Source organism: Mizuhopecten yessoensis, unplaced genomic scaffold (assembly GCF_002113885.1).
Source record: "Mizuhopecten yessoensis strain PY_sf001 unplaced genomic scaffold, ASM211388v2 scaffold3375, whole genome shotgun sequence".
NCBI classification, from domain to species: Eukaryota; Metazoa; Mollusca; class Bivalvia; order Pectinida; family Pectinidae; genus Mizuhopecten; species Mizuhopecten yessoensis.
Genome location: NW_018405013.1, coordinates 139,247 through 161,696, shown reverse-complemented (window position 1 = coordinate 161,696; position 22,450 = coordinate 139,247). Strand labels below are relative to the sequence as shown.

General features: G+C 38.7%; 1 protein-coding gene across 6 annotated transcripts in view; it reads right to left on the bottom strand.

Moving 5' to 3' along the window:
• LOC110447431 (girdin-like) overlaps nt 1-22,450 on the bottom strand; it is a 94,045-nt gene that overhangs the window by 52,485 nt on the left and 19,110 nt on the right. The gene's annotated exons all lie outside the window — the stretch shown is intronic.

Below are 22,450 nucleotides of genomic sequence, written 5' to 3'. Positions count from 1 at the left end.
AAAGCTAAGTTATCTAGGCAAGGGGGGACACAGCTAGGTTATGTAGACAAGGGGTGACAAAGCTAAGTTATATAGGCGAGGGGGGGACACAGCTAATTTATCTAGACAAGAGGGGACACAGCTAAGGTATCTAGACGAGGGGGAACACAGCTAAGTTATCAAGGCGGGGGGGACACAGCTAGGTTATGTAGACAAGGGGTGACAAAGCTAAGTTATATAGGCGAGGGGGGGACACAGCTAGGTTATGTAGACAAGGGGTGACAAAGCTAAGTTATCAAGACGAGGGGGACAAAGCTAAGTTATCAAGACGAGGGGGACAAAGCTAAGTTATCAAGACGAGGGGAACACAGCTAAGTTATCTAGACGAGGGGGGACACAGCTAAGTTATCGGTATTAGACCAGCTACTGACCTACACTGTTTGTGTATATTTAATAAAACTTTGATATTAGATAGTGATAAATCAGCCAAATATATTCCTTTTGAAATATACATATGGACAAAGGTATTTTCAGTTACCGTTGACTATTTTTTGTGTTTATGTGGGAAAATATGTTTGCGTGCAGTGTTGAATTTGCGGTTGAGATTGTAAAGAATGTTAGTGCTATTGATGGATTCACATCACTGTAAAAATCGTAAAAACAGCCCTGCTTACGCCGATATAAAAATTGACATATTATCAACGCATAATTGTCAAGGATCATTTAAGTACCTACTAGGCACAACTTTAATGAAATATGGGTCCTCACTTAACAAAACCTGATCTAAACTCCTAGCTAAATTTAAGGCTATTCTAGTTGTGAAGTTTAGAAATTGTACTTCTGATTGAATAATATTTTCAAACTAAATACTCATTACAACACATATATATATGTAAAGCTCTTAACCTCTGTGTGTAGCCCTAGGGTACTGACTTTAAACAAACTCAAATCTAACAACTTGAGGCCATGACAAATCAAATATAACGACTGTGGCACTTTTCCCCGCCCAAGTCCTTATTCACACGAATGCTGATCTTTTAAGTTTAAGATTAAACAATGTTCTTTTAAACTTTCAAACCAACCAGCACTCAGAAAAACTGACCAAAATCTTATCCAACTCAACAGACCAAAGTGACCGGTATCTTGACGTTAATTGGATCAGAATAAGTCAGACAATATCACGGTCAAGTAAGAGGATTATCTCCCTTTGTGGAACTCCTAACAAGCAGTATTAAGGAGAGCTTCTTACATAGTGTTAAATATTTGTTTATCGGCGAAAGAGTAAAGGAATGTAGAGTTTGTATGAGATATTAACAAAATGAGAGTCGGACTACTTGACATTCAGCTACCTCCACAAAACACAAGCTTTGTGTCCGAGATAATTCCCCTTCCCCTTGTTTGTACGTCCCGAGGTTGGGCGGTCAGACAGACTGACCGTTGTTTTGATTTACTGACCCGGATATAACCACCACACCACATCATGACGATTTGTAAGCCACAACAGAGTGGCCAAACATGTAATGCCCTGTACCTTTGACGCAAGCGGTTAAGTCATTGAAAAACGGAAATTTGAAATCCATTCAGGGTAAAATCTATATACAAGTTTAAATGTATATTTAAGGTTTAAATGTTTGTTAGGTCGAGTCGTAGATATTCAACCAACTTTTACACTGAAGGTATAGGTAATGTCAGTTCTTCTGGTCCCTCAGCTTGTACTGGCAGGAATCTGATGTATATGTCACGCACATCAAAAGGTCTTTTTCAAAACTCAAACTACCAGTATTTCATATTATTCTTGTCAATAAAAACCTTACAAATGCCTTGAGAGGCAGAGGACAAAAAGGGCAAGGATCTGGCCAAAATAATGACAGATAAAATTATAAGGTGAGGAACGGGTTTATGTAAAAAAAATATCTCAACATTTTCCTGATCCGTCCATCATGAAAATGATTTTGTAGGAATGTTTTATGGTTATAATCAGTGGGCTAATGGGGGAAAAGTCTTACTTATATCACCAGACACGGGGTTTTCACCAGAAACTATAGTTTAACCCATTCACCCCTAAAGTCACATTTGATCTTTATACCATATCAAAGACTGGGCAAGTCCAGTTTAAAAATATAGGGGTGAATGGGATCATCAATAAAATCTTTATCTATTTTGAAGAATTTTGAGGATATGGGACATTAAAGTAGATATTTAACAAGGCGTAATTGACGTTGTTTTGTATTGATGTTGTTTTGTATTTGGAATAAAGCCATACGATCAGGAATGCTTGAAAAATTGTTCTAACAGGTGCAGTTCCCGGCAGGTCCAGCCTGACCATTAGTCGATGCATGCCTACACCTAGGTATGTGTGTAAGTCTTTATATCAGCTATAATGATCAGGTGATAACACCTAGGATACAAATACTGTCTGTTCTATACACAACTTCACAGCCTTTAGTTTACCTTAACAATTACTTTTCAAGGAAAGAGAAATTGATTTACACAAATCTCTCAGCACAAACCATTTGTTAAAAGAGATAAATTCATTAGGATGATTTGGACCCCTCCCACTCACAGACCACCACAACACAATTTTTGCAAATGTTTCACATCTATAAACACTACTCTGACCAGTGATTGTAACAGACTGTTACAAAACTAAAGTAGTTTTAGAGTCAAGAACCTTTCTTTCTTTCAATTCTTTTAGTTTTAAAACAAGTATTTGCTTTCAGCAACACAATTGAAAAAGATCCCATAAAGCATATCGCATATCAAAAAATCTTGATGTGTGTTTCTTTGGTATGATTTGTGTAAGGCCTAGGGTTAATATAGTACCCCTACCAGTGTTTATTGGTACTGAAAAACATGTTCAGTATTGTTACTTAACAATGGCATGTGAAATGTATGGGTTTTCTCTTTGTGTCTCTCCTGACTGCCTTTAACATAAAGGCAATGTTGAAATTTCTCAATGCTTGTTCTCTTCCACCAGGGTCAAATGTCCACGATGAAATGACAATTGATATCTGCTGGATTCCTTTGTACCTGCTTGCATGGTTGCACATGGTGTTGAGCATCAATGTCATAGTCAAGGTCGGGAAACATTTCAGTGATTGTCTTACGTTTAATACCCAGGTCTGTTGCGACCACTGAAGGGTAGTTATCGGCAGTGACTTTTAATTCATTTATTTACGAAAATGATAGAACATTTTCAGAATATATTGTAGTGTGGTTGGAGTTGTCAAACATGCAAAACATACAATGTATCTCGCTAGATAGTCTCAGGGTCATCTTTTATCATACACAGAAATCTTGACACAAACTGACCTTATTAATTCTCTGATACCAAGAGTCGAACCTATGCCTACCAACACAGTATAGTATCACACTATGGCCCATTAATTTGTGTCTTCCCTGTGAAGAGCAGGAATTCTGATTCAGGCACTGTGAACAGGCAAGCTATCTGTCACAGAATCAAATAGTCGAACTCACGTCAACCAACTCTAGAGTGGTGTCGCCAACACTTTCCCAATATACATCCTGATTAAGCGATCACACAAGCAAAGGTAATTATTACATGTATAAGGCACAGATTGAAACATCAGGAATCGAACCCACACCTACCAACACAAGACTGGTATCACCATACTTATATATATAATTACCGACAAACACCTAGCCTGTTAGATTAGGCAATATACTGCATTTGGATTCAGGCCCCTTTGTATAAATTCAGGCCTCCCTGTACAAATCAGGCAGATGCTATCAAGGATACCATTTCTGTGACCTTGACATTGTTCTAGCCATGTCCCCTGTAATCTCTGGCCCAGGGAAGTATTGTAATGACAGGGTAAGTATACAGTCATAGTCCTGTGTGGCTGGATAATATAATTTGACCATCAAGGTCAGCAGCTGGCCAGAGATCTGTCTGATGACCACTAACAGGCTGTACATTAACTGATACAGCCAGCAGATTGATGGTGACCAGCTGACCAAATGATTTCTGTGAAAACACCAGAAGAAGCCTAGCAAAGCCCTGAGGTTGGACTAGATGCCGGAAGACAATCTTACAGATCTAAAGAAAAATCAGTCTAGTCCCCCTGTACCAAAAATGCAAACAGATTTGACCTCAGTCACCTTATGATCCACCTGTGGCAATATAAAATATACTGTAAATATTGTTTTTAAATATTGTATCACTATACTAAGTACAGAATACAACCGTCCTGTCCTAAAATACAGGCGATCCAAAGTCAAAATCTGTTGAGCGTCAAAATTATACAGTACAATGAGCAATTTCTGTCAAATTGGCCTTGACCTTGAAACAAAAGACCTTTGATAATTGTCTCTTGCCTATGATTATGTAGAAGTAATGTGTCATTAATTGACTCTATATTATACTTTGAAGGCCAATATACCTTTCAAACCAAATTACATATCATTATCTATCTAGTCAAACAGAAATTGTTCTTGTAGATCGTCTGAACTTTCTCCACTGTGAAACATAATATAAACCCGTACCCAGTTACAATTAACACTGGTAATGACTCCATCGAGTACAAAATATCAAATCATCATCTACATCTAGTTGTTCAAAGCATGGTTAGTTTCTGACATAAATATGTAGCTTTTTCAACTGTGAAGTTTTAAAAAATATTTAAATTCACCACTTCTACTGTATGCATACAATCAAATCAATAACATTTTAAATTCAAAGACTCTGACAAAAATTATATTTATTTAAATTTTCATCAAGAATTTGTTATGCTAACAACTCTTGGATCAATGGGGCCTTGATCATGGCAGTAATTTTCTTTTATTGTAGCGCTTTCTCTCCAGCTATTTACAAAGGACAAATCAGGCCTATCATATCCTAGACGGCGAGTTCCTACACTGCGCATTCCCCTCCCAGGGCAGGTGTGTGCGGTCATGCTTGCCCGAGTATGTCTCCCGTTCAGTATCCACTGGTCACGGTCTACTGAACAATCTATATGCACCTTAATGATTCACCGAATAGAACGATCAATATAACCACTGCACTTAATGGGAGAATTGTGATCGGTTAAACCTGATGAGCTTAGAAATTTCATACAATTAATTTTTATATCAGATTTTTAACTGCCGCAAATGTTGAGATCACGTAAAGATTCCAGTTTTTACAAAAGCATCAGCAGTCCAGTTAAATCACAAAGTCAATGGTACAAGTTAGGTTCTTTATAAAGCATCAACAGTCCAGTTACAACACAAAGTCAATGGTACAAGTTAGGTTCTTTATAAAGCATCAACAGTCCAGTTACAACACAAAGTCAATGGTACAAGTTAGGTTCTTTATAAAGCATCGGCAGTCCAGTTACATCACAAAGTCAAGTGTACAAGTTAGGTTCTTTATAAACCATCAGCAGTCCAGTTAAATCACAAAGTCAATGGTACAAGTTAGGTTCTTTATAAAGCATTGGCAGTCCAGTTAAATCACAAAGTCAAATGTACAAGTTAGGTTTTTTAAATCACAAAGTCAAGTGTACAAGTTAGGTTCTTTATAAAGCATCAGCAGTCCAGTTAAATCACAAAGTCAATGGTACAAGTTGGGTTCTTTATAAAGCATCAGCAGTCCAGTTAAATCACAAAGTCAATGGTACAAGTTGGGTTCTTTATAAAGCATCAGCAGTCCAGTTACATCACAAAGTCAAATGTACAAGTAAGGTTTTTTAAATCACAAAGTCAAGTGTACAAGTTAGGTTCTTTATAAAGCATCAGCAGTCCAGTTAAATCACAAAGTCAAGTGTACAAGTTAGGTTCTTTATAAAGCATCAGCAGTCCAGTTAAATCACAAAGTCAAGTGTACAAGTTAGGTTCTTTATAAAGCATCAGCAGTCCAGTTAAATCACAAAGTCAAGTGTACAAGTTAGGTTCTTTATAAAGCATCAGCAGTCCAGTTAAATCACAAAGTCAAGTGTACAAGTTAGGTTCTTTATAAAGCATCAGCAGTCCAGTTAAATCACAAAGTCAAGTGTACAAGTTAGGTTCTTTATAAAGCATCAGCAGTCCAGTTAAATCACAAAGTCAAGTGTACAAGTTAGGTTCTTTATAAAGCATCAGCAGTCCAGTTAAATCACAAAGTCAAGTGTACAAGTTAGGTTCTTTATAAAGCATCGGCAGTCCAGTTACATCACAAAGTCAAGTGTACAAGTTAGGTTCTTTATAAAGCATCGGCAGTCCAACTACATCACAAAGTCAAGTGTACAAGTTAGGTTCTTTATAAAGCATCAGCAGTCCAGTTAAATCACAAAGTCAATGGTACAAGTTAGGTTCTTTATAAAGCATCGGCAGTCCAGTTAAATCACAAAGTCAAGTGTACAAGTTAGGTTCTTTATAAAGCATCAGCAGTCCAGTTAAATCACAAAGTCAAGTGTACAAGTTCGGTTCTTGATAAAGGGAATAGGAAGCCAACAGGGTCTGTATCACTATTAGATTACCTACCAGCAGGAAAAGATGTATTTAGATGCAGAATAGCAGGATTTAATGCTTAGTTAACAAGATGAAATTAGAAGAAGTATCAATTTTTTAATGGATTTCAATTAGCTGAACCAAATATTGCTTTGTCTAGGACCTCGGAATGATGAGGGGAAGTTCTAGGTTCAATCTGTATTGCGATTTTTATTAATGTCTTCGCCAGTCCCTGGTGGCCATCATGGATTTCAAATCAATCCAAATTAAGAAAATAATAAGAACAACACTTGGTCAGGGTCATCACAAGGAAAGAACAACACTTGGTTAGGGTCATCACAAGGAAAGAACAACACTTGGTCAGGGTCATCACAAGGAAAGAATAACACTTGGTTAGGGTCATCACAAGGAAAGAACAACACTTGGTCAGGGTCATCACAAGGATTTCTTGTTGTTTTGAGTTCCAAGAATGCATGCTTGTTCATGACATTGGGTCAAAATGGCTCACAAATCAGAAATCGTGATGGCTATGTTGAATTTTGATTTGACCAGAAAAAACATCCCTTCCATATCTTGATAATAAATCAATCCGTCCTTATAATAAGTCAAGATTGAATGGGTTTTCTTCAAACAAATAACAGATGGCAGACAATGGAACAGTTTAGGTCAGACAGCAGTTGCTGCACTCTGGTGCAAACTCATTTTCAAACCTGGTGGGCTTAAAAACAGCTTGAAAATTTGATTATCACTTCTTAAGCTTACTCTACACTAGTATCTGTGTGACTAACTCTACACTAGTATCTTTGTGACTAACTCTCCACTAGTATCTGTGTGACTAACTATACACTAGTATCTGTGTGACTAACTATATGCTAGTATCTGTGTGACTAACTCTACGCAAGTATCTGTGTGACTAACTCTACGCTAGTATCTGTGTGACTAACTCTACGCTAGTATCTGTGTGACTAACTCTACGCTAGTATCTGTGTGACTAACTCTACGCTAGTATCTGTGTGACTAACTCTACGCTAGTATCTGTGTGACTAACTCTACGCTAGTACCTGTGGGACTAACTCTACGCTACTACCTGTGTGACTAACTCTACACTGGTATCTGTGTGATTAACTCTACGCTGGTATTTGTGTGACTAACTCTCTGTTTGTATCTGTGTGACTAACTCTATACTAGTACCTGTGTGACTAATTCTACGCTGGTATCTGGGTGACTAACTCTACGCTGGTATCTGAGTGACTTATATAAACTCTACGCTGGTAACTGTGTGACTAACTCTACGCTGGTATCTGTGTGACTAACTCTACGCTAGTATCTGTGTGACTAACTCTACGCTAGTATCTGTGTGACTAATTCTACGCTAGTACCTGTGTGACTAACTCTACGCAAGTAACTGTGGGACTAACTCTACGCTACTACCTGTGTGACTAACTCTACACTGGTATCTGTGTGACTAACTCTACGCTGGTATTTGTGTGACCAACTCTCTGTTTGTATCTGTGTGACTAACTCTATACTAGTACCTGTGTGACTAACTCTAGGGTGGTATCTGGGTGACTAACTCTACGCTGGTATCTGAGTGACTTACTCTAAGCTGGTATCTGTGTGACTAACTCAACGCTGGTACNCTCTACGCTGGTATCTGAGTGACTAACTCTAAGCTGGTATCTGTGTGACTAACTCTACACTGGTATCTGTGTGACTAACTCTACACTGGTATCTGTGTGACTAACTCTTCGCTGGTATGTGTGACTAACTCTCTGCTAGTATCTGTGTGACTAACTCTATACTAGTACATGTGTGACTAACTCTACGCTGGTATCTGTGTGACTAACTCTATGCTGGTATCTGTGTGACTAACTCTACGCTGGTACCTGTGTGACTAACTCTACACTGGTATCTGGGTGACTAACTCTATGCTGATATCTGTGTGACTAACTCTACACTAGTATCTGTGTGACTAACTCTACACACTAGTATCTGTGTGACTAACTTTACGCTAGTATCTGTGTGACTAACTCTACACTAGTATCTTTGTGACTAACTCTCCACTAGTATCTGTGTGACTAACTATACACTTGTATCTGTGTGACTAACTCTACGCTAGTATCTGTGCGACTAACTCTTCGCTGGTATCTGTGTGACTAATTCTAGGCTAGTATCTGTGTGACTAACTCTACACTTGTATCTGTGTGACTAATTCTACACTAGTATCTGTGTGACTAACTCTACACTAGTATCTGTGTGACAGGACCCAGGGGAAGGGTTTCCAATGACTGTTTAAGTTTGACTTATCTGTTACAGGTAGTGCATGCACAGACAAGCATGGCTACTGTCACCATGGTTACTGCACTTGTGCAGTGATGGATGATGATCAGTAGAGTGATCAACAGCTGGAATTGTTTTAAACCACCAGACATCTGTGCCTATTGACAAAGGTCTTGTTAGTTTATACAAAAAGAAGATTAGTTAGTGAATATTCTAAATTACTTCATCACAGTCAATTGTAGTTGATATTTTGGAGGCCATTTTGGTCTACACTACAATGAGCAATTTTGAAAATGGAGTAAAAATTTACAATTTGTTTTTAAATATATGTATGTTCCTATGATTTAATGCTAATCAGCTGAGACACGGTATGGACCTTGCAGTTTCATAAATCAAAACAACCCTTTTTCCATTTGTAATACTATACAACACAAAATATTCCTGGCTACTTTTTATGGTTTAAAGCTATTTAGATCTATTTCAAAGTACTGTACAATGTTTCGAGGATACCTAATATAAACACACACTGCAGTGTATCAATTCAATTTGTTGTATATATTGGTATCGGGTTCGATAGCAATCATGAAAACCACGACTGTTTATACACAACGAACATTTCATGTTATACCGTACATTTTCAAAATTATGCTTTTCCAATCCTGACAAAATTCCAACACATAATGTTTTTACCACCACTTATAATAATAATAATTTGAGGTTCTTATATACCGCTTTATCACAACCTAGGTCAAATGTTGTCTCAAAGCGGTTCACAAATTATTATCCGAGGTTATAGGGCCTTTGCAACCAGCCAATATCTTTCTAAACTCCCTGGGGAGCATACAGCCAGTGCTGCCATTTCAGTGCTCACACCCAGGCTAAAAAAAGGTTCATTGAGGCATGCCTATTTCATGCCTAAAAGGTGCCTAAAATGTACCTCTGGCCCAAAGTACTTTTTAGGCATGCCTAAAATGTACCTATACTTCTGGGGTATTTTTAAAGTAAACCTCAAATGTGCTCCATTTGGACTCTAATTTTATAAATGTGCCTCAAATAGGTCAAATGTTGTCTCAAAGCGGTTCACAAATTATTATCCGAGGTTATAGGGCCTTTGCAACCAGCCAATATCTTTCTAAACTCCCTGCAGAGCATACAGCCAGTGCTGCCATTTCAGTGCTCATGTGCAGCTACTATTCTACAATTCTAGCACTGTCCAACCACGTACTCATTTACAGCTAAGTAGACTGGAACAAGTGGAGTAAAGAATCTTGCTAAAAGAAACAACACAGTGCCGTGCCGTGACTCGAAACCGCAACCCTTTGGTCACGAGCTCGGCATCCCACCACTAGACTATACCGTGCCTCCTTATAATGAACTGACCATCTAATATAATGAACAAATGGTTACACAATTAACATGATCTAAATAATGACCACCTCATGTACAACCGTTTTATTATGAACAAAGTGAAAGCAAGTGTTTAAAAAGACCAATTCTTATAACGGAAATAGCCACTAATACACAGTTCAAATACACATTGTATGTAACGACCCCTACAGCCCATGCAATGGACCATACACAAACCAAATTACACCTCAAATCTCAATAATTCCTCGGTATTATCAAAGCAAAGGTGATTTAAGCGAAGGTTTACGATGGCGTAATGTCCTCAGTAGACGTTACATACACCTGTAGGCCTTACCGTAATGTATGTACTTGTTACCAGTGTAGGTACAGTTTTGTGTGTGTATAGCAGCCTGTGTCAAGTCATGTGCACAACTATTGACAGTGGAACATTGAAATAACTACTCAAATTTAACACTATATAAATAACTACAGCTAAACCCTTATTTACAATCCAATAAACCTGATTGAGTATTGAAACCTACTACTGGTATTTAATTTGTAGCCAGGTCTACAATGGAGTGTATACATTCCTGAAATAACATCAGAATGTCCCTACCACAGTTTACCTGTATGATGACCATGCTCAGTAAAACAACTCTCATTGATTTTTATTTGTTAGTTAACATATTTCAGTTTTTACATTAAGATAATTATTTATTGTATTACGCTTACAGTGTTGTGTGAAAAATTAAATCCCAGCCAATATGTTCATCTCAGAAATGGACTACAATCTCTAAATAAGTTATCAATTTCGTTGAATTTTTTAAAACAAGAATCTCCTTTCCAGTCTGTCCATCTATTTACTGAATGGTCATTGGCTGGAATCATATTCGAAGCAACTATTGATGTTGCACTATTCTTGAAAGTATTCTCTACCCTGACTGTTCCAGTCGACCCAGCTGTATAAATGAGCATCAGCATCATATCAAGTAAACCTATAAAAGGCTGAAGTCCTTTTGTGGGATATAGGGTCAAAGATTATTTGACACTTCACCAATACCCAATTCCATTTCTGTTATAAACATGTACACTGGACCATTAGGCTGAGAAATTACTTCCTTACCATAATAGTTAGTACAAGTCAATAGTATTGTAACTCCATTCCTGTTATAAACATGTACACTGGACCACTAGGCTGAGAAATTACTTCCTTACCATAGTAGTTAGTACAAGTCAAAAGTATTGTAACTTTCTTTTTTTTCTCCAAAACATCAACTCTCTTTGAATTAACAAAATTGTAATTAGTTTTATTGAAGATATTTTACTTCCAATAATTCGTTTCCTTTCTTTATTTAGGGTTTGTGAATACTTCCAACAAATTTTCTTTCAAGAATATGGAATCATAAAAGTCTGTTCTTCTGATCTTGAAAGTGTCAATAAGTTTGGTACAGTGCATTAGGCAGCTCTGATAAGGTATATCTAAAGTACAGATACGTTTGTTGTGTGTGTTCTCTTTACAACAATGTGACAATCTCCCAAGTTCTTCTCTTTAACAATGGTAGGCCTCGGTAGATAACAGAATCGGATGTTTATCAGGTGTGAGTAATCCTACACCAGTCTATAAATACCTACACTTCAAAATGCTGGTACCGTTAACTTATAATCCAGTACCATTACAACTTCTTCATGTGTAACACCAGGATTTACAAAAATGAAAACCCAAAACAGACCGATCTGCTCCATTATTCCCAGTCTAAAATGTATGTATGTGTGTAGTGATTTGACATCGCTCCAAATTTCAATGTCTGTGTTGTATATATATGTATTTATTCCTAGCTGTTGACGCTTGTGTGATCAAGGCTATCTCATCTACTAGATAGACCTGTCCTTCACATCGTTTCAACTCATTTCCCACGATCCAGGTCCCTCTTGTAATGATAGGTCTCTAGGACAACTGGTTGTATGAAAGATCTTACAAAATACTACCTTTACAATTGATAGGGTGAATTTATTCTTTTAATTCCTACAAAAAACATCTCAATAAATCTTTGCACCAATTAAATGAATGGCAAGGTTTGGCAAGTGGGTCCAGGTAGCTAAAAAAAATCTAACTGTGATATCCTTACTAAATATATACCATTCTTCAATGGACCTGTCCAGTAAAACAACGGCCTTTGTAGGTCCATAAACCCTATACACAAAGATCTACCCTCTGCTTGTCGTAATCACCGCAACAATACAAACGGAGAACAATGTCACAAATACTAAACAGAATGCCACAAATATCGAGTACAATGTTACAAATATCAGTGTTTACAGTCCAAGACCAGTGACATAGATTTGCAGTTCTGACTCACATCTGATGTTTGTCATTTGGGACACGGTATCCCCAGCTTGGTACAGGAATGTGTATCTACACACAGGTAGAGCTGAAGAATTACGTTTCGAGTCCTGCCTGTACATGTTTTACAAAGCTGCTCCATAAATGAATCAGTTATTAATATTTTGTCAATCACTCTGAATGCTGGTTGTAACACTCGCCCTTTCAATCTTATCTCCCCTTTCTGACGGAGAAATTGATTAAAGGTCCACTTGACGTGGGGGCCACTCGAGTAAAACGGTATAAATAATTCACACATAAACCGACCGGGTTTGTTTGATTTGTGCTATAAACAAAGTCTAATTTCCACTTGAAAGATATTGCCAGATGAAAATTGAAAGGATCACGGACCCGAGGTGTGTATTTCTTGCAAGCATTTTAAAATGTTTGTGGGTTCGAATCATTAAGTTGTAGAAACATGTATATAAAACTTGATGGTACATTCAGTTATCTAAAAGCTGGTAGGTTCTCAAAGACACATCACCTGGGTATATCATATTGATCAACCAAACCAGGTCATCTACTGACCCCTCCCCCTCCTGGTGTTACATATACCATCTACAACCCCTCCCCCTCCTGGTGTTACCAAATATAAACCATCTACAACCCCTCCCACTCCTGGTGTTACCAAATATAAACCATCTACAACCCTTCCCACTCCTGGTGTTACATATACCATCTACAACCCCTCCCCGTCCTGGTGTTACCAAATATAAACCATCTACAACCCCTCCCAGTCCTGGTGTTACCAAATATATACCATCTACAACCCCTCCCACTCCTGGTGTTACATATACCATCTACGACCCCTCCCCCTCCTGGTGTTACATATACCATCTATAACCCCTCCCCATCCTGGTGTTACCAAATATATACCCTCTACGACCCCCCCCCCTCCTGGTGTTACCAAATATAAACCATCTACACCCCCTCCCACTCCTGGTGTTACCCAATATATACCATCTGCAACCCTAACCCCTCCTGGTGTTACCAAATATAAACCATGTACAACCCCTCCCAGACCTGCGGGTACCAAATATATACCATCTACGACCCCCCCCCCTCCTGGGGTTACCAAATATATACCATCTACTGACCCTCCCCCTCCTGGTGTTAACAAATATAGACCATCTACAACCCCTCCCCCTCCTAGTGTTACCAAATATATACCATCTGCAACCCTAACCCCTCCTGGTGTTACCAAATATAACCCATCTACAACCCTTCCCACTCCTGGTGTTACATATACCACCTACAACCCTTCCCCCTCCTGGTGTTACATATACCATTTACAACCACTCCCACTCCTGGTGTTACCCAATATATACCATCTTTGACCCCTCCCCCTCCTGGTTTTACCAAATATGTACCATCTGCGACCCCTCCCCCTCCTGGTGTTACATATACCATTTACAACCCCTCCCCCTCCTGGGGTTACCAAATATATACCATCTACTACCCTCCCCCTCTTAGTGTTACCAAACATATACCATCTACGACCCCTCCCCATCCTGGTGTTACCAAATATATTCTATCTATTGACCCTCCCCCTCCTGGTGTTAACAAATATATACCATCTACAATCCCTCCCACTCCTGGTGTTACCCAATATATAACATCTACAACACTCCCCCTCTTAGTGTTACCAACTATATACCATCTACAACCCCTCCCACATATACCATCTACAACCCCTCCCCGTCCTGGTGGTACCAAATATAAACCATCTACAACCCTTCCCGCTCCTGGTGTTACATATACCATCTACGACCCCTCCCCCTCCTGGTGTTACATATACCATCTACAACCCCTCCCACATATACCATCTACAACCCCTCCCCGTCCTGGTGTTACCAAATATAAACCATCTACCACCCCTCCCACTCCTGGTGTTACCCAATATATAACATCTACAACACTCCCCCTCTTAGTGTTACCAACTATATACCATCTACAACCCCTCCCCGTCCTGGTGTTACCAAATATAAACCATCTACACCCCCTCCCACTCCTGGTGTTACCTAATATATACCATCTTTGACCCCTCCCCCTCCTGGTTTTACCAAATATGTACCATCTGCGACCCCTCCCCCTCCTGGTGTTACATATACCATTTACAACCCCTCCCACTCCTGGCGTTACCCAATATATACCATCTTTGACCCCTCCCCCTCCTGGTTTTACCAAATATGTACCATCTGCGACCCCTCCCCCTCCTGGTGTTACATATACCATTTACAACCACTCCCACTCCTGGTGTTACCCAATATATACCATCTATGACCCCTCCCCTCCTTTTGTTACCAAATATATACCATCTACGACCCATCCCCATCCTGGTGTTACCAAATATATACCATCCACAACCCCTCCCCCTCCTAGTGGTACCAAATATATACCATCTACGACCCCCCCCCCTCCTGGCGTTACCAAATATATACCATCCACAACCCCTCCCCCTCCTAGTGGTACCAAATATATACCATCTACGACCCCCCCCCCTCCTGGTGTTACCAAATATATACAATCTACAACCCCTTCCACTCCTGGTGTTACCAAATATAAACCATCTACCACCCCTCCCACTCCTGGTGTTACTAAATATAAACCATCTACAACCCTTCCCCCTCCTGGTGTTACATATACCATTTACAACCACTCCCACTCCTGGTGTTACCCAATATATACCATCTTTGACCCCTCCCCCTCCTGGTTTTACCCAATATATACCATCTACAACCCCTCCCCCCCTTAGTGTTACCAAATATATACCATCTGCAACCCTAACACCTCCTGGTGTTACCAAATATATTCTATCTATTGACCCTCCCCCTCCTGGTGTTACCCAATATATACCATCTATGACCCCTCCCCTCCTTTTGTTACCAAATATATACCATCTACTACCCTCCCCCTCTTAGTGTTACCAAGTATATACCATCTACAACCCCTCCCACATATACCATCTACAACCCCTCCCACATATACCATCTACAACCCCTCCCCGTCCTGGTGTTACCAAATATAAACCATCTACACCCCCTCCCACTCCTGGTGTTACCCAATATATAACATCTACAACCCTCCCCCTCTTAGTGTTACCAAACATATACCATCTACGACCCATCCCCATCCTGGTATTACCAAAAATAAACCATCTACAACCATCCCCCTCTTAGTGTTACAAAATATATACCATCTACAACCCTCCCCCTCTTAGTGTTACCACATATATACCATCTCCAACCCCTCCCCCTCCTGGTGTTACCAACTATATACCATCTATGACCCCTCCCCCTCCTGGTGTTACATATACCATTTACAACCCCTCCCACTCCTGGTGTTACCCAATATATACCATCTTTGACCCCTCCCCCTCCTGGTATTACCAAATATATACCATCTACGACCCCTCCCCCTCCTGGTGTTACCAAATATATACCATCTACAACCCCTCCCCCTCTTAGTGTTACCAAATATATACCATCTACGACCCATCCCCATCCTGGTGTTACCAAATATATACCATCTACAACCCTCCCCCTCTTAGTGTTACCAAATATATACCATCTACAACCCTTCCCCTCCTGGTGTTACCAAATATATACCATCTACAACCCTCCCCCTGTTAGTGTTACCAAACATATACCATCTACAACCCTTTCCCTCCTGGTGTTACCAAATATATACCATCTACAACCCCTCCCCCTCCTGGTGTTACCAAATATATACCATCTACTGACCCTCCCCCTCTTAGTTTTTCCAAATATATACCAACTACGACCCATCCCCATCCTGGTGTTACCAAATACATACCATCTATGAGCCCTCCCCCTTTTAGTGTTATCAAATATATACCATCTATGAGCCCTCCCCCTCTTAGTGTTACCAAATATATACCATCTATGAGCCCTCCCCCTCTTAGTGTTATCAAATATATACCATCTATGACCCCTCCCCCTCCTAGTGTTACCAAATATATACCATCTCCAACCCCTCCCCCTCCTGGTGTTACCAACTATATACCATCTATGACCCCTCCCCCTCCTAGTGTTACCAAATATATACCATCTGCAACCCTAACCCCTCCTGGTGTGACCAAATACATACCATCTATGAGCCCTCCCCCTCTTAGTGTTATCAAATATATACCATCTACAACCCTTCCCCTCCTGGTGTTACCAAACATATACCATCTACAACCCCTCCCCCTCTTAGTGTTATCAAATATATACCATCTACGACCCATCCCCCTCCTGGTGTTACCAAATATATACCATCTACAACCCCTCCCCCTCCTGGTATAACATATAATTATATATATATATATACCATATAGGACCCCTCCCTCTCCTGGTATAACATATACCATATAGGACCTCTCCCCCTCTTGGTATAACATATACCATATAGGACACCTCCCCTTCCTGGTATAACATATACCTTATAGGACCCTCCCCTTCCTGGGATAACATATACCATATAGGACCCCTCCCCTTCCTGGTATAACATATACCATATAGGACCTCTCCCCCTCTTGGTATAACATATACCATATAGGACCCCTCCTGGTGTTACATATACCATCTACAACCCCTCCCCCTCTTAGTGTTACCAAATATATACCATCTACAACCCCTCCCCCTCCTGGTGTTACCAAATATATCCCATCTACGACCCCTCCCCTCCTGGTGTTACCAAATATATACCATCTACAACCCTTCCCACTCCTGGTGTTACACATACCATCTACAACCCCTACCCTTCCTGGTATAACATATACCATATAGGACCCCTCCTGGTGTTACATATAATTCTGATATAATATATGACATCCACCAACGTAAAACCATATTTCTACATGTACATCTCTATGTCTTTACCAATGACAAAGAACATGTACTGGCAAAATGGTATCCCTCTGCTTGAATTCTGCTTCAAACGGTAAAATGCCACTTAAGTAGCTATGGAATGCCTATATATGTATGTACATACAACCCTTAATCACCAATTACAAGTAATAAAGACCGCACAGGTACCATACACGTGTACATTATGTGAAAATAATTCCTCCGCAAATTATCTGTTTATATAAATCTGCCAGCTTTGTTTAAATTGGTATTAGTAATGCTACTGAAGAGCTGGAATTAGTACAATCTTAGAGAGCTCTACCTGTACATTTAAATACTGGTATGCCTCAATAGATCTGAGGAATGCTAGAGTTTATTGTCATTACAATTCTAACATTAAGGATAGAAATTAATCAATAGACCCATTTCATATTTCTAGATCCAATTAATTTCTACCACCTTTGCCAACTACATGTATACGGGTGTGTGTGTTCTGCAGGGGAAGACGGTGCTAAGAATGACCTCTCGTACAATAGAGCTGCATATTATGTATTGCAATTCAAATATAATTATAGTTTAAAGCATGGTATATAGCCATACATCATGTGCTATTGAAATGATTTAGAAATTCACTGTTTTAGATATAAATTATTTTCTGTGATCAAACAGTTATTGAAGACTTCCCTCTCCCCTATTTTGCATGTACTACTGATATTACCAGGAACACAGTTTTAAAGATGAGAATTTATGATATTTTCAGATCAAAAATATCTTTTTGAAGTCTAGTGACTATTATCACTGTTGTTGCATTGTCCATAAAAATAAAACACAAATTAATCTTTGAAGCAGAATTTATTTTTATCAAAATAGAAACAAAGGCTATGCCAAGGAATGTTATACATATAAGTTCAAGTGAAATCTTAAAAGATATCATATATATGATCTTAATTTAACCTGTCATCAAAAATATTCAAAGATACGTTTTATCCAAACATTTAGTCAACATGGACTTATTTTAAGTTTTGGATTTATGAGATTTAATTGTATTCCAATCTCAATACTATTGCAGAAATAAGTATTGAAATCATACTGCTTATTCACTGTACAGGTATTGTATACACGTTTTTGTAAACAACTTCAGCACCATAGCAGACTTCAAACCCTAGCAAATCAGATGATATATATATACAAGTGTGATTACAGATAGTAACACATTATCATGTACTATGATCAAGGAGCACTATATGTCTGTGTAGAGCCCTCAAGCACCGATACAGCATTCCACAATTAAGCCACTCATAATTTGTAAATAATCCCTTAATGTATCTGAAGAGCATCAAGGAGGCTGCTAATGTCTACCAGATGTTGAAGGTGAGCTGTCTGTAGCCATTACATAGCTGTAAGTTACCGTGACACATCCTCGACTCATACCCACAGAAATATCTGCCTGGAAATTACCCCGAATCAATGTGCAATTAATTCAGAAAGATTTCAAGTTAAAGACAGAATTTGAAACAGACATGTCTACATGAGTTCAGCCACTTTGCTATTGTACAGCCTAAATTCGGCCTCTAGTCACTGAAACCGAACTCCACCTCAAACAGGAATATGAATTTTGGCGAAGTACGAAGACTTGTATTAAATATTTTTTACTGCACAGCGTGAAGGAAAGTTCAGAATAACCTGTGTCAGTGAGTAGTGTCCATTTGAGACCATCCCTGTACATACAGTTCCCACTTATATCTTACATGCAAAAGAATAAAGATGGGGTTGTGGGAGTGCGCTATCAGGGATTTTGGTTATTCTGAGAAAGGACCCATGTACAGAATTTTGGAAAATTTATTGACATTTTCCATCACACATAATCAGGGAAGGATTTCTATATACCAAAATCTAAATTTTCANGGGGGGGGCAGGTGTAAGGGTAAATTTGAAGAAGAAAAAAATCTGATTCATTTCATTCAAACAAAAAACTTACAACATCCCTGGCTGAAAAAGTTATCCTCAGAAAGTCACTAATATTGTTGCTTTCTAAAAATCCATACCCTAACGATTATCTCTAAAAGATTTCCAGTCCAACGACAGTGATAAGTGATGTCCAGAACTGTCCTCATTAAGCTGATAACTTGAGCACTGATTAAGGATCTGAAACACACCCCGTACAGGTACACTACCTGCTATATGTATCTAGTTCTGCTATAAAGATAAGCTGCTGTCAGGACGTCATTGTGACATTAACACAGGAACCTATATTGCTTCTGGAGATAAATTGGTCTGTATATATACCCTGTATGTTATAAAATCAATAGATGTACCTGGCTGTATTGCAATTAACACAGGTATGCCGTATTTCTATACATAGCACCAGTATTACAGGTAGACCAGAGACCCAGCCTCCACCCAGGTGTTATAATACACCTGCCAGCATCAGACGCTGATAAACATTCAATCAGGCCAAATATAACGAGTGAAATTACTTGTGTACGAGATAAATAATTAATTTCTTCAAGACCATTGGGAATTCTTTTTATGTAGGGTAAAGTATTGACTACAGATCTATACATCTAAGAAGGCAAGCCATCTAAACGTTGATCTGGAATGGTGGAAATGAGGCAACAAATCCTATTTCTAGTCCATTATATACATTTTATGTATGTTGTATGTCAGCCTCTACAAAATGTCTCTTTGTTTTTCATGTTTAATTCCTTTCAACATACCTGAATAATTCATTCATTTTAACAGTAGCCGGAACCACGATCATGTACCTACATGTAAAATGTTGGAGTGTATAAAGAGGCTCAAAGGGCCTGCGCCATTAGCATTACTAAATCTGCTGGCATTGGCTACTTAAAAAATACTAAGTCCTTTCAATTACAATTAACAGGTCAAACCCTCCTACACCCTGAGGTAAAAATACCTACACCCATTACTAATCAGTCCGATTAGTGGAGGGTACATTAAAATTAATATTTACCAAGGTGGTCGATCAGAACCACCACAAAAGCGTATCCGAAAAACTATCATTGAAAGTGACAGCGACTCTCGATCAGTAAGCCTGTTGTGACTACTTGAACCGATATATGAGGCGTATGCATGACATCACAAAATTGTGAACTTTAAAAAAAAACAGATTTTTTTTTAATGTAATGTCTAAGCTATTTAAATTTGATGAATTGGAAATGTTTATCTTGTCATTGTTATTTTCATTGCATTTTAAACTGTTCATAATTTAAATAAACAAATCTGGAACTATTTTGCATTGCACGGAACAGAAATAATATGATCGGAGTACTTTGGTTTTGACCTATATAGAGTCAGCTGATAACAAATAGTTGTGTTTGAAGGTTTTTTTCAAATTATGATTGTTATATGTGTTAAATAGAATCTTACACTCGTGTTAAAGTCATATTGAATATATTAAACTTGTTCAATAAATTTAATATGATTCTCGCCTTAAGGCTTGTGTCATATCAAATTATTGAACTCGTTTAATAAATGCAATATGCAATATGCATGGACACTCATGCCAGATCCTCTATATATTGAATTTTAAAAAATTCAAATTGATATATATGTTGTATAACCCTGGGGCTCTGATTTAAAAAACATGGAATTGTTACTGCTACATGTAGGATAGGCTTAGTTCCACTGATATGGCAGGTTTCGCTCGATCACAGATCTATAGAAATCCAGAAGAAATAGACTAAACCTTTCTCCACCCTTTATAAGTTGTAAGTATGTAAGTAGATATGTGGGGATAACACTATCAGGACAAGAAAGTCTCAAGCAAGTGATTCGTAAATATTGATGTTTGTACTTTTATCACAGAATAAACATTGTCCTACATTGTAGATCATTGATAGCTGATTACAAGGTCAAAGGTCACAGACATCTAAATGTTATCAATATGTCATAGACATGTTATTTTACACATGTGCACACACATACACACACCACACACTATACATATGTGTATGATGCGTGTGTGTACACATGTGTAAAATAATATCCATAATTCATTCATACATTCCCATTGAACTTGTGTGCATAGAGCTAATAAATACCCCAATGTGTGCATACAGCTCTGTGCAGACTTTGTTTGCAGTAGTCAAGTCATTTTTGTAGTGATGTCATCGGCAGTACTCATAATATGCGCTTCTGCTGGTATGGGGAGCTAAATGAAAATACTCTTTGGCTGAAGCTAGTAAGTCGAATTAATGTGTCACGCACATCCTCTACACTACCCCCCATCCCCCACCCCACCCCCCTCTTTCCAAGTCTTTACCTTCCAAGACAACTACAACCCAGATTCTTAAACTCATTCACACCTGAAAACACATTTAAAATCTTCCAATTCAAATGTTGGAGTAGTTCGTTATGAAATCTCAGGGGTGAATGAGTTAACTCCCTGCCAAGGGTTTTCTACTACCTTGAACGTGGAGGGTCAACTGGATCAGTTTGTTATAGGAAGGAATTTGAAGGAGTGTGCTTTCTCTGGGGATCAAACCAGCAACCTAAGACATTTCAGTCAGATGATGATTTGTGTTTACAAATTAGGTTCTGAAATTCATCATAAATTTCATAAATTTGCCTTTATTTTCCTAATATGTATAGCTGAAGCCTTTAAGAATCTTTTGCTAAGTGTGCCTGCCTTCGACGACTATATATATACTATATAAGAAGTATTTCCTTGTCACAATTCATACTTACATAATAAGTACTTATCTAGTACTGGACAGACCGGGGGCTTATATCTACTAAATACAAATCAGATAATTAGTGTAGACATGTTTTTGTGCTCAAGGGAGTGTCCTCAATACAACCAAAACATGATTAATGCTGGTCAGACTGACATTCCAGTAAACGAAAACAGTAAAAGACCAAAACATGATTAATGCTGGTCAGACTGACATTCCAGTAAACGAAAACAGTAAATGACCAAAACATACTTATAATGCTGGTCAGACTGACATTCCAGTAAAGACTTGTACCTGGTGCCCCCAATTGCATGATCGTAAGAGGCGACTAAATTTGGGACCTTATCTCTTCTCTCCTTTCTAAATAACTTTCTTCTTCCTAATGTCTCCCTTGACAATGCCTCACTTTTGGCCATTTGTTGAGCGTTCGCCCCTGTGAGGAAGGCTTTGGGTTCTGTCCCCTGGCCGAGACATACCAAAGTCTTTAA